The sequence below is a fragment of the Vombatus ursinus genome, unplaced genomic scaffold (assembly GCF_900497805.2).
Source record: "Vombatus ursinus unplaced genomic scaffold, bare-nosed wombat genome assembly UNPS02014794.1, whole genome shotgun sequence".
Lineage (NCBI taxonomy): Eukaryota > Metazoa > Chordata > Mammalia > Diprotodontia > Vombatidae > Vombatus > Vombatus ursinus.
In genome coordinates, this window is record NW_020954572.1 from 12,881,083 (window position 1) to 12,903,897 (window position 22,815).

Here is a 22,815-nt window from a genome sequence, read left to right on the forward strand (position 1 = left end):
TGGTGTTGTGTGGTTGCAAATCATGGAACGATACAGTCTCTAAAGAACTGAAATTGAATGTAACCCACAGGGCACTGGAGAGACTCAGTGTGGATGTGAAAAGGCTTTAACTTAATACAAGCAAGGAATTATAAAAGAGAAATGGAGTAAAAGATGTTGTCAAAAAGTGTGTGATCAGACAAAAAGAGAGGCTAGTCACATTGGATAAACAAATTTTCTATTGGTATTCTCACAATGTTGATGGAAAATGAGAAAGGCCCTCAGTGTATTGGATTGACCTCTTAGAGTGAATTTATGGAAGATCATGGAGTATTGTACAGAATTATCATATATGGATAGGTTGGGATTTTCACTGTTGTAGGAATTTTCCGCATTGAGGAGATCATGGGTCTATATGAGTGCTTGAGAAAGCACGGTTGTATGCATGTATGTGTGTGTGTGTATATATATATATATATATACACATAGAAATATATATAATACAAACCTATATACATATAGAATACATATTACAGATTACCAATGAGAAAGACTGTGATAACCAGAAAAGCCAAAGGCAAGAATGTGTTATACACTGGCTGAGGAATAGAATTATCTTCAAACTCCATTGTAAATCAAGTTGAGAAGTAGAACAATAGATTTAGAGCTGGCAGGGACCTCAGAAGTATTCTAGTTCATTCCCATTGCCCCCATCTCCTGTTTAAGCAACTTGGCCAAGGTCACACAAGCCTTTGAACTCGGAATGATTGACTCCAAATCCCATGCTCTAAAGCATTTCTTATTTGGATGAGAAAGAGGAAGTTTTCCTTTTTGACAGATGCTTAAAAATTAGTGTAGTATGTTTTTCTCCTTATCATTTACATTTTTATTACACTGAGAGAGAGAGGTGTTTCTTTTTTTTCTAGAGGACTCTTGGAACCAATTAGTATGAAAGATCAGGGGCATGGAATGGAAGTTAATGTTCAAAAGTTGATTAATGTTTTGAAAAAGTCTGAAGCAAATGTACAGAAAAATGCTTTTTATCATCTTCATAATGTTATATTTTAAAACCTCAGGTTTCAATTTCTTCTGTTCTAGGAATAGGTCATTGAAATTTTGAGATCCCAAAATTTGGTCATCAGCTTAGCCAGGAGCAATTAGATTTAGGGAAACTGATTCATGCTAATGAAATTCCTGGAGCACTAATTTATAGACTAGCATGCCTAATTATTTCATTTTCAATGGGAGTAATATTTGATTAGTCCTCTATATAAAGGAATATCTTTCTGTAGAGTCTATATACCTGGGAAGCCATATTAATTATTAAAATATTACTTAGGTGAGGATGGAATTGAAGAAGGGAGTTGGCCTATAATGAGGGCATTTTGTTGGTTATTTGATCAATCAAAAACATTTATTAAACACTTTCTATGTGTAAATCACTGTGTTCAGTGCTGGGGATACAAAAAAAGTTATAAAAAAAAGACAGGCCCCATCTGCAACAAGTTAACATTTTAAAGGGGTAAGGCATCAACTATTTACATATAAGATTTGTATAGTGTAAATGGGAGGTAAACATATAGAAAAGGCACAATCAGTGGAGGGGGAGGGTAAGAGCAGAGAAGGGAACTGGAAAGACTTCTTACAGGAAATGAAATTTAAACTGAGTTGTGAAGGAAGCCAGAGAATCCAGGAGGCAGAGGTAATGAAGGAGAACATTTCAGATGTGGGGAATAGCCAATGAAAAAGCATGGAGTTGAGAGATGATGTATCTTGCACTAGGACCATCAAGAAGGCCAGTGATGCTTCACTCTATGATAGAGCAGTTTCATTTTACTAGAAGTGAGACATGAAATAATCAGCTTCCATCAATTCAATTATGAGATCTATGCATATGATATGGATATATAGATGGCTATAGATATAAATATAGATATATCCAACCCAAGTGTCTCCTGAGTTCCAGTCTTACATCACCAGTTGCCTCTCCGACATCTCAAACTGGATGTTAGAAAGGCATTTTAATCTTATATTCCAAAGGGAATTAATTATCTTTCCCTGAAACACTCTCCTCTCCCATACTTCATTATTACTGTCAAGGATATCACCGTCTTCCCAGTCACCCAGGCTTGCAATATCAGTGTTATCATTGACTTCTTACTTACAGACATCTCACATATTCAATCTCTGTTGCCATATCTTGTCCTTTCTACTTTTACAACATCTTGTATACAACTCTCTCCATTTACATGACCACCACCTTAGTGCAGATACTTGTCACCTCACAACTAAACTATTGTAATAGCTTTTTGTGTGGTCTTCCTGCCCCAGGTCTTTCCCTACTGCAGTCCATCCTCCACTCAGCTGCCAAAGTGATCCTGTTAAAGCACAGATCTGAACATATTACTCCCTCCCTATTTAAACTCCAGGGGCTCTCTGTTATCTTTAGGATCAAATATAAGATCCTCTGTTTGACTTTTAAAGCCCTTACTGATTGAGAATGCTCAATGGGTGGAATTGGTTCTGGAGTTATGCAGTTTAAAAGTGGGGAAGAATGTAGTGTAGTGGATACAAAGACAGTAGCTTTTCATTGTATATGGAATACCTTGAGCAGAAGCTTATGGGCAAATGAGGGAAGACATGGGTTTTGATGCCACAAAAAGACATGTTTGGCTAGAAATGAAGTAGTGGACTAGGACTAGTAAGAGCCAGGAGTCTAAAGAGAGGTCAATTCCAACTACTAGTAGGTTCTAAAGGTAGGATCAGAAGATTTTAGACATTGAATAAGTTTGATATATAATCTTATTTTCCTAATACTTTTGGGCACATATAATAACATAAAACAATAGCGAGCAGTATTACCAAAAGGAGTTCTTTGTGTCTGTCCAAAGAGTAATTTACTCTGGATGTTATTTCATTGATGGAGGTATTTCCTTCTATTTGGACAGGTCACGATTTATCCATACTTTCTCATGTTATATAATTTCTGCCTGTGATGTGCCATGGACCAGAGAGGTCTTTATTCTATGTATTTTTATATTTTGTGGGGACCAACCAGCCCAGCCTTGGGCTGTCATTCTGTGATTCCTCACTTTTACTGTATGACTGGCGCAAATCATAGTATCCAATAATACTATTCATATTCTCATCATAATAGAAATATATCCATATTTAAAATAGTAAAATCCCTTATATGAGGGATATTATCCACTTATTGTGAAAGAGTCCTTGTTGGAACTGTGTGAAAACCTACTTGCACCTGTCATGTCCCTTGCTTTGTGGGTCATCTACAAATCTGATTTGAAGTTGTGGTATTTCAAGAACCAAAACTATATGTAACATCACTGGGAGAACATTTGTATTAAGAAAAAAATGAAGTTTTGTGATAGCAACTTGGGATCTTTGAAAATATCTTGAGAACAAAGAGTCAACTTTGTGCCATCCGAATAGGACTTTGAGGTAAATTTTAAAGGCAAGAAAAGTTCTAATTAGCACACTTTGAATATTAAAACATGCTGTTAAAGTAATTTTGAAGTTTTTGAGAAGATTTTCTAAACTATGTTAAACTTTTCTTCTGGAGTCTTTTTCTCTTTGTTTAGCAAACATATATAGTGCAGAAATAAATTTTAGCTTTGTGCCTGAATTACCACAGATTTCAAATTACCAATTAGTATAATTAGGTTTGTTAATCTATGGGTCAATTAATTTTGCTTTGTTTCATGGACACAAGCTGTACCCCTTAATAGCCAGCTGTCTTGAAAAATACAAAGTAATCATTAGTCATAGGAAGGAGTATGAGAATTAAAAGGGAGCCCATCTCCACTACTGTAAAAACAACTCAAAGTACATGCGCCACAGATGGTGGGTCATTAGCATTGTCCTTAGATTTGAAGAATAGTTCTATAACTGTTTTTTTTTTTTACATGTAATAAAAATGTTAATATTTTCCTTAGAGAATATCAAAAACAGAGGTCATCTCCAATGATGACCAATATCATTACAATAACATTAAAAAAAAACATTTCCAGGTTGCAGCTAATGGCACATTTCAAACTCTATTTGATTAAATCCTAGTATGGCAGGGTTTTTGGTAAGCCACTCCTTCCCTACTCTTCCCCTTTCTTCCTCATCCCTCATACCCTGCCTCCCTCCTAGTTGGTGGAAATAGGTCTACCTATTACACAGTATTGTTTTAATGAACAATGTTAATAGTATTATTTTTACTAAGAATATATACACATGATTAATGTAGTTAATCCCCCCCCCCCATAAATTACTTCTGAATTCATACTAATTCACGTCCAGGCAAACTGTCCTAAGAATATTTAAAGACCAGCTTGATTCAATAATGTTTTTATTTATTAAAAGAATAGTAGTGTATATTTTAAAAGACACAAAATAAGCATAGTCTCCTATAGAGGAACAGTGTCTTAAAAGTCACACATTCCTTACTGGTTGGCATATCTTTTTGTCCTGCTTTGTCTCTGACTATAAAATTTAAAACTCCTTGATAAGTGGGAGCTAGGAGGGGGAAGACAACCATAGCTTTTGGCTAAGTTATCTTCCAGCCATGCACTGCTTCTGGTATTCTTTGCATTATGATCACTCTTTTCTTGGAAATGCCAGAAAAAAAATGCTTTGAAATATCTAAAGCTGTTAAATGCTTGAAAATGCTGCATGACTTCCTTCCTCCTGGGTAGTGTAGTGCCTTCTGAACATACCGTCTTGCCTTACACTTCAATGAAGTCAACGTTTACATATAAGAAATATGATAGTTGTGTACCTATCAAGTGTTTCTTGGTAAAAACTGATGTGAATGCAGAAATGACAAGATTTGGCAGCAGAGTGAATATGTGGAGTGAGGGATAATGGATAACACCGAGGCTGCCAGCTTGGTGATTGGGTGAATGGTGGTGTTGTCAATGAAAACAGGGAAGTTCAGAAGAGGGGAGAATTTTGGGGGAAAGATAATGGGCTGTGTCTTGGATATATTGAGTTTGAGATGTTTAAAGGGACATCCAGATGTCCAAGAGGCATTTGAGGATGCATTCACTCCTCAGGGTTTGTCTGTCAGAACCCCTGGCTTTCTTAAAGGCTTAGCTTAAGTGCCACTTCTACTGCTACCTCAGCTGGCATTTTGATTAGTTTGACTGCTCTAATTTTGTTTTTCTCCTCTTTTTTCATTTTTTGTTAGGGATGGCTTTCTGGGGAGAGTTCTGTTTTGAACTGAAAGTGATAAAAAAGCCAAAAAGTCAGCAAAAGTCTAAAACGTAATCGATGTAAAATCATTTGGATTTTTAAGTAGCTGTGAGAGTATGTTATAAAGTGAAGGGCAAACAGGATATCAGTGGTTTAGGGAAAGATGAGCTGGAGAATCTGTGCACCAGAGGCTCCTCTGATTTTCGTAGAGACTCAGTTGACTGACATTATTAGAATCATTGAACTTTAGAGGTCAAACTCTACCTTTAATACATGAAGAAACAAGGTATTGAGGGACATAGTGGTCAGTAGCAGAGCCAAAATTAGAATACAGTATCTTATTGTTTGACTCCTTACACCTATGAGAGAATCTCAACTCATTATGCTAGGGTGATGAAAATAAGATCATTGGTCATTTATACAGTAGAAGAGAGCTGGATTGACTTAGGGTTTCAATCTTGGCTTTGTCATCTTATCAATGTGCCCTTGGGCAAATCCTTTAACCTCCATGAATTTCAGTTTCCTTACCTGTAAATGGGGTGGTGGTATGTATTAAGTCTATGATCTTATTGTGTGTGGCCCCGTGAATCTGATTCTATATAATTTATGCAATGAATTTCTCAAGTACCTCATTTTATATATTGACCAGATCATATGAATATCTGGTCTGCTTTTTTTTTTTTGGATAATAATTCTATAGACTTTCATCCCAGTCTGTGACCCTCCTCTCATCTAAAAGAATTCATACCAAGTTTATAACAATACTAGTACATTGGTTAGTCACTGGCTGCTACCCTTAGGAGGTGCCACCGTGGTTTTCCAATCTGGTTTGAGTTCTTGAGGTATAGACTTTGTTGGTCTCTTCATCTAGTGGTTATGAGACCCTGGAAGAGATTATTTCATGCTGGTTCAGCGTGACCAATATCCAAAAGTCATTTCATTAATTTACAGTAGTGCATGATGTTACCTCTCTTTTGAAGATGAGACTACATGGCTTAGAGAGGTTAATAAGTGACTTACACAAGACAAGAGAAGAGTTGGGAATGAGATCCAGGTATTCTGACACTGCATTAAGTGTCATTTTGAGCTCTACGCCGCACTTCCATTGTTCTTCCTCTCCTCCAGCCTCCTCTCTAGATTCCTACTCCATAGTCTTGATTTAAAGGACGGAAGTTTAAATAGACACTTTAAGAAAGAAATGAGATTTCAGGATATTGATAAAGTAAGGTTCTTGGCAGCTGTCAATTGTTAACTTCTAGAGGGTTGAGAATCAGGATTAGGTGAATTAAACATTGGGGAATGAAGAGGCTTAGCCTAGAGCAAACAGAATGTCTTATCTTTTCCCATTTCCCTTCACAGCCTGTATGTGGGAGGAGGTAGATGAAAAAGCAAGTTGAGATTGAGTATGAGTAGCTCAGGCTGTATATTATGGTCATGCTTACATATGATGTTCTTTTACGTATTCCAGATCATGTTTAAAAGCAAAGTATCTATGGGATTTGCACATATTGTGTATACAAGCTGCTTGGAAGACTTATTCAGAATGTGCATTTTGAATAGCTGATATTTGGAATATAGTTTGTCACATAAGAATGATGTTTGATAGTACTGATTTACATATAAACATTCATGATGATTCTGAATATAGGAAAATACAAGGAAGCACACAGCACTTAATTACATTGCTTTAACAATAAATGTCAAGTAAAAGCTTTTTTTAATAAGATGGATGCTGTACTTAACGAAAGTACAGTTACATTCCCACAATTTGAAATGTTTTACAGCAGTGTATGCAACATAGCAACAACATTTTGAACACTGTAATGCATACAAATCTATCGACAGCTACCAAGCTGTTACATTTAGTGACCTTTTCCTTCTCCGCAAACACCACTCAAAACACACTGTCTCTGGAGACCCTTTCCAAACTAATGCCCAATGTCCCCTTTCCCATACCCTTCTCTTAGTCCTTATGTATATTTCTACCCTATTATTCAATTCCAATTAATGTGGCTGATGGGGAGGGCCATTTTGTGACTCCTGATTCATTATTTGCTTCTAATACATTATAGATTTAGAGCTAGAAGGGACCTTAGAGGGCTCATCTTGTCCAGCTTGCTCCTTTTACAGAGGAGGAAATTAAGTCCCAAGGAGTCTACAAGACTTAAGGAGGTGGGATTCAAATTCCAGTCTTCTGACTTTAAACCCAGTTGTCTTTACATGTACCACAGGGCCATATTGTATCATCAATTGGCTTTGTTTACTTACATGTGAGTTATATTTCTATATAAATACATGTCTAAGACCTGATTGGAATCAATAACTATAACTTAGGATTTGGTAAGCTTTGATTTGACACTGAGATAAACATTGCATATGAACATCTCTTTTTATCATTGTGTGAATAAATTATATGTGTAAATTAAACTAATCTAGCTCAAACTCCAGTATGGATACTCTTGGAATATAATCATAGAGTCTGCAAATGTCATGTAAATATCATTTAGGTATTTACATTTTTATTGCATTGTGCAATGAAAAAGAATGTTGGTCTTGTAGAAAGAGAACTACCCAATATGCCACAATACCTATATAATCTTGGGCAAGTCACTTAACCTCTCTTTACCTCAGTTTCCTTACCTCTAAAATGAAGGATTTGTATCAGATAATCTTTAAGGTAACTTTTAGTTTTAAATATATGATCTTATGATCTGTGATTTTAGATAAAAGGGTTAATGATTACATATCAAAAACATACACTCATGTGAGAAAATCTGTGGACTCAAGGGAGATAGCATAGTGGAGAACGTTTGGATGAGACTCAGTGGAGAGAAAAAGAGGTAAAATTATGGTAGAAATATACTATAGCTCCCCTTCCCCAAAGGAGGAAATCATACATTATAGAGTTGGAAGGGATTTCAGATTATCTAGTCTAATGCTTTCATTTTGCAGGAAAGGAAATCGAGGTGTAGAGAGTCTTAACTGACTTTTTTTTTTATAATTTTGTTGTATGATTTATTTATTTATTTTAGGCAATTGGGGGTAAGTGACTTTCCCAGGGTCACACAGCTAGTTAAGTGTCAAGTGTTTGGTATCTGAGGTCGGATTTGAACTCAGGTCCTCCTGATTTCAGGGCTGGTGCTCTATCCACTGCACCACCTAGCTGCCTCCTTAACTGACTTTTTAAAAAAAGTCACAATTCAGTATTGAACATAATGCAGTGCATGAACACAAAATGGCAGGATCTATTTTGAAGGAAACTTTAACAAATTTTTTGATGTATGTTGTTCAGTTATTTTTTGGTCAGTAGTTTTTTAGTCAACTCTTCATGACCTCATTTGGCTTTGGGTTTTCTTGGCAAAGAAATGGAGTGGTTTGTCATTTCCTTCTCCAACTCATTTTACAGATGAGGAAACTGAAACAAATAGAGGTAAGTGTCTTGCCCAAGGTTACACAGATAACAAGTGTCTGAGGCCAGGTTTGAACTGAGTAAGGTAAGTCTTTCTAACTCTAGGCCTGGCACTCTATCCACTGTACCACCTCACTGCCTATACCTTACATCTGCAACTTAGCAAATAGCTTCCCGAGTGAGAGGGAGGTGGAATATGCTTTGACTTAGTAATGGCGTGGTCAGGTATTTGGACTTGGCGTAGGATTATCTGTAACTGTATCTATATCTGTATATCTATGTCATCATCATACTGGCTATTTTATTATAAGCTCAGCTTGTTCCTTCTTTAGTGTCTCATCTCTGAATCATATCTGATCATATTGTCAGTTTTCTTGCAAAATCACTGAGAATGGGATGACTTTTCTCAGCAGTGAACTTTTTTTAAAATTAATTTTTTTCAACTAATGAGTATTTATTTTCTCTCTCAATCCTTCCTCCACCATTGAGAAAGAAAAAAAAACCCTATAACCTTTGTAACAAATAGGCATAGTCAAGCAAAACAAATTCCCACGGTGGCCATGTCCAAAACAAATGTGTCTTTCTTAGCATCTTGAGTTTATTACATCTCCATTAAGTGATGGGTAGCATTCTTCATCATCAGTTCTTTGAAAGTTCTGGTTATTGTGTTGATCAGTATGACTATGATTAAGTAAGTCTTTCATATTTTTTTTAATATTTTTTTTTCAATGAACAATCGTAAGTTTTTTTTTTTCCTCCCAAAATTTTACTGTTATAGGAAAAATTGTTCTCTTGGATCCTCTCACTTTACTTTGTATCAGTTCACTCACTTTTCCCCAGGCAAAGTAAATGTCTCTCAGTTAAGGAATAGTGAAATAAATTGTGGGTACATGACTGTAATAGAACATTAATATGCTATGAGAACAGATGATGAATTCAGAGAAGTATGGAAAGACTTATACGAACTGAAGCAAAGTGAAGTAAATGGAACCAGGAGAACAATGTGCATAATGAATACAACAATGCAGACAGAAACAAAAACAAAAGAAATTGAAACTGGATGCTGTGAAATTATAATGACTAAGCTTAGCTTCGAAGAAGATATATAAGAATAGTTCTTCTTTGCAGAGGAAGGAAATCTCTCAGTAAGAAACACTAAATGTAATATCAGAATTCATTAGTGTGTTGGTTATTTTTGTTGAACTCTCACCTCTTTCCCTTTAAAAAAAATACAGTATGGCTTTCTGGAAGAGTAATGCAGATGGAAAATTGGAAGATCTAGGTGATATAAAGCAAGGGATAGCAATAGAAATTTTTTTAAAAGACATAGAAGAAAATATGTAAGGACAGCTTACCAGGAATGAACACAAAACTGTGATACAGTATTACAACAAAATGTAAGGCATGCCAAAGCTCAAAACAAGCATTTTGGAGTGGTAACAATAGAAAAAAAATGATTAGAAGGTAATCAAAACCCCAGATCAGTGAGGAGATGAAGAAGAAGCATTATTCAGTGATTTGGAAGAAGGTAGAGATGGCGTTGTTATGAAATACATGAAGGACATGATTTTGAAGGGAGTTTACATTTTGTCTTAGAGGCAATAGGGAATCACTGAATTTTCTTAAGAAGGAGAGTGACATGGTTAGATTTGTGTATTATGGGAAAATTATTTTAGCAGCTCTGTGGAGGATGAATTGGAGAGGAGACAGGCTAGAGATTGGAAGTCAAATTAGGAGAATGTTGTGAAAGGCCATGAGAGCTTAGGTTGGTGGCTGTGTAAATGAAAAAGAAGGGGAGATATGAGAAATGTTGTGGTGGGGAAGGGCTTAACGCCCCAGATAGTGAACCTAGATACCTAGATGGATGGTGATGCCCTCCAGGAGGAATAGTTAAGGTTTGTAGGAGAGGTAGGTTTAGTGGGAAAGATAATGAATTCTGTATTTGTTATATGCATTTTAAAATTTTGAGGATACTTCCAGGTAGGTAGAAATATCCAAAAGCCAACAGATGATAGGAACCTGGAGGTTAGGAGAAAGAGTAGAACTGTATACACACACACACACACACACACACACACACACACACATCTAGGTTGGAGATATTAATTGAACCTATGGGAACTGATAAGACAGAGTCAACAGTCAATAGATAGGGTACAGAGAGAGAAAAGGAGAGAGTGTAGGGCAGAGCCTTTTGGACCATCCACAGATGGGGCAGTGGACGCTTATGATCCTACAAAATAGACCGAAAAGCAGCTGTCAAGCATGAATATTTACAATTAGGAGGACCAGGAGAAACATAAAAATCCAGGGAGGAAATTGAGGATACCCAAGAAGAGAGAGGTCAATAGTTACATGTTGTTAAGAGGCCAAGATGGAAGAAGACTAAGAGAAGGCCATCACATTTAGCAATTGAGAGATCATTGATAACCTTGGAGCATAGTATATAGTCAGAAATTGCAGGGGGATGGGCAACGAGTGTGCACAGAGGAAATTTAGGCATTAAGTGAAAATAGTCTTTCCTAAGAGTTTATGTAGGGCAATGGAGGAAATGGGAAGGTATTGGAACAAAACTATAATTGAAAGGATTGACTTTGTTGCAGACCAAGGTCATTTCTTCATTAGAGATTGGAACAAAGGAGGAGAAAATGAGGATTATGTTAAGGGGTTATCAGGTACAAAATGGGTGGGAAAGGAAACTCAGGACAGATGGCTGCTGTTTTCTCAGTTAGGTTTAGGGAGAGGTCCTTTGCTGAAAGGGAGAGGAAAAGGAATGCGGTAAGACTTTGAGGATTTGAGAAAAGGTTTGCAACCACCACTGTGATAGTCGATCATGGAAGAAAAAACAAGTTTCTTTGCAGCAGTGAGGACCTCAGATGAAATTATTTAATATAAATTTCTCTTGGACTCAGCATGATTATGTAACTTAGTCCAGAACTCTTCCAGCAGCAAAGTGAGTAGTAAGAGTGAAGAAGATAAACAGTGGGGGATAACCTTGGACTGGAATTTGGCAAGGCATAAATAGTAGTACGAACAAAAGGACAAAGGTTAAGGACAGTGTATATAGTTTAACTGGTTAATTATAGGATCGATATTGGGAAGAAAAGAAAATGAGATTAGAGTAGATGTGACAGAGTGAAAAAGTAAAAAAGGAATGGAATTTCAGTGAAGATGAAGACTAGGTTTAAGAAGAGTTGAGGGATAGGGAGAAATGAAAGAATAGAGATTGTGAAAAAATAATCTGGTGGTTTTAATTGGCTGTTCAATTTGAACCAACAGCCAAAAAAGCTATTATGAATCTATAGTACTAGAGATTCAGATAAAGACATGAAAGTCTTGGTGTCATTGTCCTGACTAGACTATATATGGAGAATAGGTTCAGTTCTTGGCACCATATTTTAGGAGGGACCTTAACAAATTGCAACATTCCAGAAGAAGCTGACCAGAATGAAGAGTGGCCTGGAAATAAAGCCATTTGTGGATTAGTTAAAAGAATAATTGATATTTATCCTGGAAAAGGAAAGACTTAGAAGTGGCATGACTGTCTTCAAATATTTAAAAGTCTCTCATAGTAAAAGATTAGACTCATTCTACTTGGCTCCACAGGGACAGCTCTAGGCTTAATGTAAGGAAAATATTCCTAACAGAGCTATGTGATGATGGATTGGGCCTCAAGACATGATGAGTTCCTTATCACTAGAAGTTTTCAGGGGGAGGCTGGATGAGTTTGTCACAGAGTACATTCCTAAGCTTTTATAGACTGGACTATATGACTTTTGAAATCCTTTTGAAGTTAAGATTCTGTGTAAATTTATGTAAGCCAAACTTAAAAAATTAACATAGACCAAATCCCTGGAAGAAATTAAGCTGATCTAAAAATCACCTCCAAACTAAAAAACAAACACAGAAGAAGGGAAGACAAGAATATTAATGAGAAATTGAAAACAATTCAAACAACCCTGGCATTTTACATTACTTCACACCTTTGAAGCAATTGCAATGGATGTAGTGGAAAGATCATTGGTCTAGATGTCAGAAGACATGACTTCTAGTCCTAGTACCTCCATCTACTAATTATGTGACTTTGGACAAGCCGCTTAATCTTTCTAAGCCTGTTTCTTGCTCAGTAAAATGGGGATAATGAAACCTGTCTTGGCTCTTTCACAAAGTTGTCATGAAGATCAAATGAGATAATAGATGTGAAAGTACTTTGTAAACTGCCAGTCATTATACATATGTATAAAATTATTATAATCACTATAATGTCACTGCAAACCATGCAGTTTGATTAAAACCCTGGTAAAAATGGTGAGATAATTTTGAAAAAAATTGTTTCTGTAAAACTGTGTTCTCATCCTAATATCGTTACACTCCATACATAATTTACCATTAGCATAAATAGTGTGTGATACTGCAGGAAAATAGAACAAAATTCCAGGGTAAAATCAGCTGCCTTTATGGAGTAGGACTAGGATATATCTTCATTTTATTTTTAAGTTTTTATGTAACATAGCCTTAGCTTGTTGGTATTTTTTGAGAAAGACCAAGGTTCTCTTAGACTGGTTATTACTCCTTCACCCTCAAGCAATATAGCGGTCTGCTGTTTACCACGTATGATTACAAGTCTTACTTTGATTTCCAGTGACTCTTGGCAAAGAATTCTGCTTCTCTAAATAGAATTATCAACTTTCTACTAAATATTTGATAGTTACTATTGAAAAGTTTGCAGCAAAAATATGCATGTGTCATATAGTACAAAATAATATCTCAAACTGAGGGAGGGAGAATATTTGTGGGGATGGAAGTAGGGATAGAAGATGGGGATTCTTTCTGAACTTTAATGTGACTGCCCTGCAGGTTCATGGCTGACAATGAAGATTGATCAGGCTGTAACGAGAGTTAATAAACTAGCATCATAATCTGTGAAGCACAAATGACACTTTAAAAATATTTTATTGACTATCTCTTTTTAACATCCTTGGCATTTCCCAATGCCTCTCTTTAGTCTCCAGCAAGTAGAATTTCTCTCACAATGAAGTACAGCTGAAGAAAACAAATAAATATATTAGCCAGATCTCCTAGCAACGTGACTCATTTGGTACCTGTAGCCCACTACGTCTCTGTTGATGCTTCTTTATCATTTTATTGATGTCATGATTACGCACTGCATTGATCAGAATTATATTGGTGTTTAGTGTTTTTTTTTTTTCTTTTTGTTATTGTGATTATTACGTAAATTGTTCCCCCGGTTCTGCTCACTTCACTCACTATTCATCAATTCAAACAAGTTTTCTGAAGTGGCTGTAAGTTCTTCATATCCATTATTTCTTATAGCACAATAATGTGTCGTAATTTGTCCACCTACTCCCCAATTGATGGGCATGGATGACACTTTCAGAATTAGAGCTAGAATCATGGTCATTTTAACTGTGGTTCAAATTACTATATAATTTTTGCCTTTATGATCATTATTTGATGACTTTTGTTATAATCTTATCTATTGATTTGTTTATTTGGTTAGAGTAGAGTGTTTATTAAGCCTGTCCCCCTAACAATGGGGAACAAGCTTAATAAAGTCTTTACCGTCTCAACAAATATATGATGTTGAAAAGTGTCAGGATGGATTCATGCAAGCCTAACGCTATCATTTGAAAAACAACTCAAAGCTCCCTGCTGTTCCCTGTCCCCCCGATTAGTGGTTTAATGTTATCATTTTCTTATGTGAAAGATATAATGACTGTTCTTCATATAGCATTTATCTTCCAGTTTTATTGGTGAGAAACCGAATTATGTCTAATATACTGTCTGAATTAAGATCAGGCTCCATCATAACTTAAGTTGCTTCACGTCATGATTTTCAGAGAGAACTAAATGTATAAAACTATTTATAAGAAGAAGCAGGATAAACACCCAAGGAAGTCCCCCTTTTGGATGTACTGAAGCACAGCTTCCAGTTGTGTTGCCAAATTCATTGATAGGGCACAGAACTGTTGCGAGCCAGTGGAGTTGTAAAGACCAATCTGCTTAAATGAGAAGGAAGAAACAGATGCTGTTTTAATGGGACATTTAAAGTTCAGGCCTCTTTCTCACTGTGCTGCAATTTAGTAATCTCAGTTTTCTCTGATGTGTTGTAAGGAGCTCTCATATAAAGGTGGGGTAAAATGTTGAGTGTGACTAGACAGGGAAAATTTCAGAGCCATACATACTCTTATTTATTCTAATCTTTTCCTTAAAAGCCCTTGTTTCAGGTTAAAAACAAATTATGGTTAGCACTACTGTTTACTGTGAGCTATAAAACTATTGATGATTTTGTCTTGGACTTTATATTTGTTGAGTATGTTAATAGGGAATGTGGAAGGGGGTCACTAAAATGTAAGTGTTAAGAATTATATTTTCACTTTCCAGATGTGACATCCTATCAGTTTTCTTCCTAGGTCCTTGTTTTCAGTCATTTCAAAATTTCTAAAATTATATTTTAACTGAATATTTTCATGCTTAGTTTTACCCTCGAGAGTTTTCCCTGCCTTAATCTGAAGAAAATCCGTTTAGCTGTGTGTGAGTCATCCAGGCATCTGGAAAAGGCATTTTAAAACTACTTGTTCAGATGATTTTGATATTTGGTAAGCTAAGAAATGGATAGCTATTTCCTTACAAAGACTATGGAATGATTTAAAAATGTGAATTTTGCCTCATGTATTGAAAACTTAAAATAAATTATCTTGCTTGATGTATAGCACTTTTATAACTTTGGTCAAAGTCCTTTCAATTTGACAAATATTTATTAAATACCTGCCATGAACAGATTATTGTGCTAGCCCAATGGAAGAAGTACAAAGATTAAGATGTAGATTCTATCCCTGGGGCAGCTAGGTGGTCCACTGGGTGGAGTGCCAGGTCTGAAGTTAGAAGGACTCTTCTTCCTGAGTTCAAATATGGCCTCAGACACTTCCTAGCTGTGTGACCCTGGGCAAGTCACTTTACCCTGTTTGCCTCAGTTTCCTCATCTGTAAAATGAGCTGCAGAAGGAAATGGCAAACCACTTCAGTATCTTTGCCAAGAACACCCTAAAAGGGAGTCTGATGAAGAGTCAGACATGACTGAAATGACTGAACAACAAAATATTTCTGTCTTCATGCCCCTAATAGGAGGTTTTAAGCAGGAGGTTTTAACAAATATGCAATTATAATACAACGTAGAACCTGATTAGAACTTATAGGTACAGAGTACTTATGAAAGATCCCAAATGGAAAAGAATTTCTGGGGAGCTCAGGGTGGGCTTCATTGAGATTAGAGTCTTGAGAGACGCATAAAATTCTCAAGAGCTAAGTTATGGGTTTCAGAAGGTTGGAAAAACACGCACACGCAGACAGCAATGTGAGCACAGACACAGGAAAGTGGCTAGAAAGGAGTGTAAGTGGAGGCGGGGAATGAATAGTCCAGTGCTTGTGCAATGTAGTATTGAATGATTGGGCAATGCTATATTTTGGAGGTCCTTGAATGCCAAAGTGAATTTAGACTTCTTCTTCAACATTCGTTCGAGGACACGTAAGGCTTTTGGACAGAGGAAGGACATATTCAGATAGGTACATAATAATTAGTCTGGTAGTAACATTAGGCTGAAAATAGCTTAGTTAGGAGAGTGTTAGACTAAAGATCTAAAGGTTACTGGCTTAATCCCAGATTTTGTCAGCGAGATTATGGGTGATGTTTTAGGGGACAGAAGTCTATTTACAGATTCTTCACTTCTCCACGGAGATTTTTTTTTCCTGTTTGTTTTCTTTTTTTTCAAGGTGCAATGTTGGAATGGAACTCATTTAGTTTTATGGACTGAGACATTTGTCATAATTTGCCTTGAGTCAGCTAGATGTAATAGTGGACAGAGTGCTGGCCTTGGAATCTGGATGACTGAAGTTTGAATCCTGCCTCAGACCCTTACTTAGCTGTGTTCACTCTAGGCAAATCACTTGACCTTTCTCAGCCTCAGTTTCCTTATCTGTAAAATAGTTATAATAATAAAACACCCATTACACGGGTTGTTGTGAGGATCAAATGAGATATCATGTGTAAAGTGCATTATAAACAGTATGTATATGAATATATTCATGTCTATGTAGCTTTACATGTATATATGCATATAATATATAAATATTGTATGTGTATATATATGATATCATATATATATAATGAGAGTCTCAAAGTCCATTTAGATGAGAATTTTCTCATTGGTGGAGACTCAAGAGACTCAGAGCTCAAGAGAGATTTCAATCTTTTTTTTTTTTTGTTTAATGGTAATTATTTATTTATTTTTTTGTTTTCAACATTTACTTCCACAAGATTTTGAGTTCCAAATTTTCATCCCATCTTGTCTTCCCCCCACCCCAAGATGACATACATTCTGAATACCCCTTCCCCTAGTCTGCCTTCCCTTCTATCTCTTCCCCCTTCTCTTATCCCTTTCCCCTTCAATTTTTTTGTAGGGCAGGATGGATTTCTGTACCCCATTTCCTGTATTTCTTATTTCCCAGTTGCATGTGAAAACATTTTTTTTTAAACATGTGTTTTTAAAACTTTGGGTTTCAAATTTTCTCCCTTCCTCCCTCCCCACCCACCCTCCTTGATAAGATAAGCAACTCAATATAGGTTATATATGTGCAATTATGCAAAACACTTCCATAGTTGACATGCTGTGAAAAACTAACTCTATTTCCCTTAATCCTATCCCACCCCCCATTTATTCTATTCTTTCTTTTGACCCTGTCCCTCATTAGAAGTACTTGCTTCTTATTACCCCCTTTCTCAATCTGCCCTCTTCTCTATCATCCCCCTACTCTCTTGTCCTCCCCCCCCCATTTTCCTGTAGGGTAAGACAGATTTCCATATCCAATTGAGTGTGTATGTTATTCCCTCCTTAAGTCAAATTCTATGAGAATAAGATTCACTCATTCCCTCTCACCTTCTCCTGTTTCCCCTCCACTGTAAGAGCCTTTTCTTTTCTGGTTTTTTTTTGTGAGATAATTTACCCCATTCTACCTCTCCCTTTCTCCTTCTCCTCGTATAATCCTCTCTCACCCCTTAATTTTATTCTCCAGATATGACCCCTTCATTTTCAGTTCACCTTGTGCCCTCTGTCTATCTATCTATATGTATATATACATACATATAATTTTTTCTCCTCCAACTACCCTAATACTGACAAAGTTCTCATGAGTTACAGATATCATCTTTCCATGCAGGAATGTAAACAGTTCAACTGCAATAAGTCTTATGATTTTCTCTTTCCTGTTTACCTCTTCATATTCCACTTGAGTCTTGTATTTGAAAATCAGATTTTCTATTCAGCTCTGGTCTTTTCATCAAGAATGCTTGAAAGTCCTCTATTTCACTGAATGACCATTTTTTCCCCTGCAGGATTATACTCAGTTTTGCTGGATAGGTGATTCTTGGTTGTAATCATATCTCCTTTGCCCTCTGGAATATTATATTCCATGCCCTACGGTCCCTTAGTGTAGAAGCTGCTAAATCTTGTGTTATCCTGATTGTGTTTCCACAATACTTGAATTGTTTCTTTCTGGCTGCTTGTAATATTTTGTACTTGACCTGGGAACTCTGGAATTTGGCTACAATATTCCTAGGAGTTTTCCTTTGGGGATCTCTTTCAGGAGGATATCAGTGGATTCTTTCAATTTCTATTTTGCCCTCTGGTTCTAAAATATCAGGGCAGTTTTCCTGGATAATTTCTTGAAAGATGATGTCTAGGGTATTTTTTTGATCATGGCTTTCAGATAGTCCAATAATTTTAAATTCTCTCTCTTGGATCTATTTTCCAGGTCAGTTGTTTTTCCAATGAGATATTTCACATTGTTTTCTAATTTTTCATTCTTTTGGATTTGTTTTACAGTGTCTTGATTTCTCATAAAGTCACTAGCTTCCAATTGTACTGTTCTAATTTTTAAGGAAGTATTTTCTTCAGTGAGCTTTTGGACATCCTTTTCCATTTGGCCAATTTTGCTTTTTAGGGCATTCTTCTCCTCATTGGCTTTTTGGACCTCTTTTGCCATTTGGGTTAGGCTATTTTTTAAGGTGTTATTTTCTTCAGTATTTTTTTGGGTCTCCTTTAGCAAGCTGTTGAGTTTTTCATGATTTTCTTGCAAAACTCTCAGTTTTTCCTCAACTTCTCTTACTTGCTTCTCAAAATCCCTTTTGAGCTCTTCCAAGGCCTGGGACTGATTTATATTCTTCTTGGAGGCTTTGGATGTAGGAGCTTTGGCTTTGTTGTCTTCTTCTGGTTGTATGTTTTGATCTTCTTTGTCACCAAAGTAAGATAATATAGTCTGACTCTTTTTGTGCTGCTTACTCATGATCTTGGCCAATTACTTGAGTTTTAAACTCTTTGTTAAGATAAAAGTCTGCTTCCAGTGTGGAGAATGTACTGTCCCAAGCTTCAGGGGTTTGTACAGCTGTTTTCAGAGGTACTTCTAGGGACCTGAAGATTTTCAGTTCTTCCAAGGTGCTGTGATAAGGGGTGAGGTGTTTTCTCTCCACCGCCACAACAAGCTTCACCACACCAACTTTCCTCCTCACCCCAGGACCGCCCCTCAGAACTGTGACCCATATCCAAGCACGGGTAAAGCAAAAGATTCCTGCCTCAGCACTGGCAAAGAGAACCCTGCAATCCCCCTCTGATCAGCCACTTGATTCCCCCTCAGTCTATGGTCTGGAAGCTCAGGAGGCAGCCACGGCCAGCGCTTGGGACTTGTGGCTGAGACCTAGCTCGTTCTTTCGCCGCAGTCACAGACTTTTCCCACTGATCTTCTAAGTTGTCTTTGGCATTCATGGTTTGAGAAGTCTGGAAACCACCACAGCTGCCCGCGATTCAGTCCTCTGAGGCCTGCTTCAGGTTAGCTACGCGCCCACGCTGCCCCGCACTCCTCTCCCTGCCCGGCGCGATATACCTTTCTGATCTACCATCCAGGCTGTCTTTGGCTAGAAGTTTGTTTCACTCTGTCTTTTTGTGGGTTCTGTTGTTTTAGAATTTGTTTAGAGCCATTTTTTATAGGTATTTGGAGGGATTTGGGGGAGAGCTCAAGCATGTCACTGCTTTCCCTCTGCCATCTTGGCTCCGCCCCCTCAATCTTCTCTCCACAGAGATTTAAGACCCACTCATGGTCTCATTCATGGCAATTAGATGACTTAGTGGATAGAGTGCTGGATCTGGAGTCAGGAAGACCCGAGTTCAAATATGTCCTGAGACATTAGCTGTGTGACCTCGAGCAAGTCACTTAACCTCTGTTTGCCTTAATCCATTGGAGAGGGAAATGGCAAACTACTTCAGTATGGTCATGGGGTCATGAAGAGTCAGATGCAGCTGAATGACTGAACAAAATGGTCCCATACCACCCTAAACTGCTCCATTCATAGATCTTTCTCTGCTTCCACACCTTAGAAATCTTGGACAACTAGGCGGCAATATGGATAGGCTGCTGTGTGTGGAGTCAGGAAGACCTGAGTTCAAATCAGCCTCAGATACTTACTGGCCATGTGACCCTGGGCAAGTCACTTAATCCTATTCGCCTCATTTCCTCATCTGTAAAATGAGCTGGAGAAGGAAATGGCAAACTGCTCCAGTATCTTTGGCAAGAAAACCCCAAATGGGGTCACGAAGAATCAGAAATCCCTAAAAAATGAGTAAATAGTAACATTAAGGTTAGAAGCAAGGAAACTCATTTTAAAGTTACTTAAGTAATGAACAGCAAAAGGATCCCATGCTCAAGTGACTGTACAGTGAAATATTTCTCTGCCCATTATCTTGGTTTAACCTTGCAACAGTCATGTGAGATGGACAGAGCATTTCTTGTTCCTTTGTCATAGAGGAGGAACTGATAGAATAGAGAAGTTAATAACTTGTCTAAGATCACAGGAAGAATCAGTGACAGAACTGGATCTTAAACCTGTGTTTCCAGTCTACTACCCCAGTAGTGTTCTTTTCCCTCTGTGTACCTCTTGATCTTTTACAGATCCTTTCCTAATTCTTTTATTAGTTATGTAGTAGAACCAAAATGCCTTCTGTAGGTGTATCCCTCTTTTTAAAAGTCCATATAGAGTTCTATAATCCAAGCTGAATGTTACTGTTAAATTACCTTGATTATTCACATTAAAGAGTGCTTTCATTTTTTCCCCTTTATTTTCTTCTTTCCAGTTTTATCTTTGAATATTTGTGGTTTAATTGGGTCTTTCCCGAAGATTTCTGCAAACTCATTTTTCTCTCACTATGTGTTGGTGTTTTATGAAGTGATACAGTTCATCGTCTTTCCCTATTCTTGGCAAGATTTTGCAAATATATTTATCTTCTAAGCTGGCATTGCCCTTGACTGCTGTGTTTCTCTACTTGGAAATGAACTCGAGAGTTTATTTACTGAGGCAGTTTTTGGGTTCTTCTGGTCTCCGAACTGTGGTGATTGCTTTTTTCTCAGTTAAACTTCTGTAGGAAGTGGTAAAAGTTTATCGTATTATCTTTTTCATTATTTAGTTACCATTTCTTAGCATTAATTTTATTTGCATCAGGTAAAGGCTATTATATTGCATGCCATATCTTCTCATCTTTATTCTTTCTCCTGGCTTAGTGTTGATTTTTTTCTTTTGCTCTAACAAGCTATCCATCTTTTATATACATATATACACACATATATATATACATATAAACATATATGTATATATATATTTGATTTTCAAATAAGTCCTTCATCAATTACTAGTTGTTTCCTGTTTGTTAAGATATAAAATTTTGTTTTTCTGGTGGTTTGGTGCTCATGTCTAGTAGTACTCTCAACTTTTTTTCTTGAAGAAAATATCTAAGATACATAAATAAGAGACCTCTGAGTACCTTGTATGCATTTGGCTTCTTTAATCTCTTAATTCTGATCCATATGTTCCAACATATGTTTCAACATTTTCCCTTAAGTCCATGTTTGCATTGAAGAGACAGATTACTTAGGTATATGTTGACTTAATTTGGGGTATCTTATCAGTTTATTTGCAGAATTTTTCTTCCTCTTTATCCTTTTCAATAGATGTTGGCACGTGAGCTGTAATTATTTTCTGGTAGTCTTATTTGCTTATGTTCCTTACAATAACTGTAAGGCAAACTGGCCAGCTGATCTCTAAAAGGGTATTTCTTGTGGCTTTTGGGTATATAGCAAAACTAACTCTGCCAACCCCTTTATGATAATGAGCTTGGGCAAAATTGAATTAGGAAGAAGAAAGCTGGCCAGATTGGAGATTTAGGAAATTACTCAGTGCTTTAAGTGATCCCAAGCTGCTCTCTGAAACAAAGACTCTCTCTTTAAAACACTAGTTTTCTGTTAGTGTGGCCATAGGGCTGTGAATCATGGAACACCACAATCTCCAAAGAATCAAAATTGTTGGGTACTTAAAGATCAGAAAAGTTTTATCTGATAATTACAAATGGGGTAGAGTATATTACCAATGATGACTTGTACAATAAGTAGCACAAAATTTTTATATTTAATTTTGTCTGTATCTCTGATTTCCTTGTTGTGCAGTGGGGTGTGGAACTTCCAGTGTGCAAATTTTTCCCTCTGTGCAGATCAACAATTCCTCTCTAACTGAAAAGTCTTAGAGAGATGCCTGGGGTATAGAGAATTTAAGTATTTTGTCCATGGTCCTGCAGCCGTTATGTATGGTATAGGACTTCAACCCAGGTCTTCTTGAGTCCAAGGTGAGTCACCCATCCTTTCTCTGCACAGAAACTGCCATTCAGGAAATATATGATTAAAAAAAGGGGGTAGACTCATTATATAGCCAGAACCGGGGAATAATGGATAATAATAATAATAATAGGGAGCATTTATATAATGCCTTAAGGTTTACAAAGTGCTTTACACATATTATTTCATTTATTCCTCCTCACAACAACTCTGTAAGGTAGGTGCTATGATTATCTCTGTTTTACAGATAAGGAAACTGAGGCTGAGACAGGTTAAGTGACTTGCCTAAAGTTATATAACTACTAATTATCTTAAGACAGGATTTGAACTACTGTCTTTCTGATTCCAAGTCTACCACTCTATCTCATTATGCCACCTAGATGCCTAGACCCAGGAGTGTGCTAGTAAATTTTTAACAAATAACTCTGCAAAGGAAAAAAAAAGTACAAATGACGTACTTTTGAGTTTAGTTTTAACTATTAACATTTTCTCCATCACTTCCTT

General features: G+C 36.8%; 1 protein-coding gene across 1 annotated transcript in view; it reads left to right on the forward strand.

The window, feature by feature from the left end:
- The window catches only part of NUBPL (nucleotide binding protein like), a gene marked incomplete at its 5' end in the record, with an annotated part of 302,534 nt that overhangs the window by 162,492 nt on the left and 117,227 nt on the right, over positions 1-22,815 (forward strand).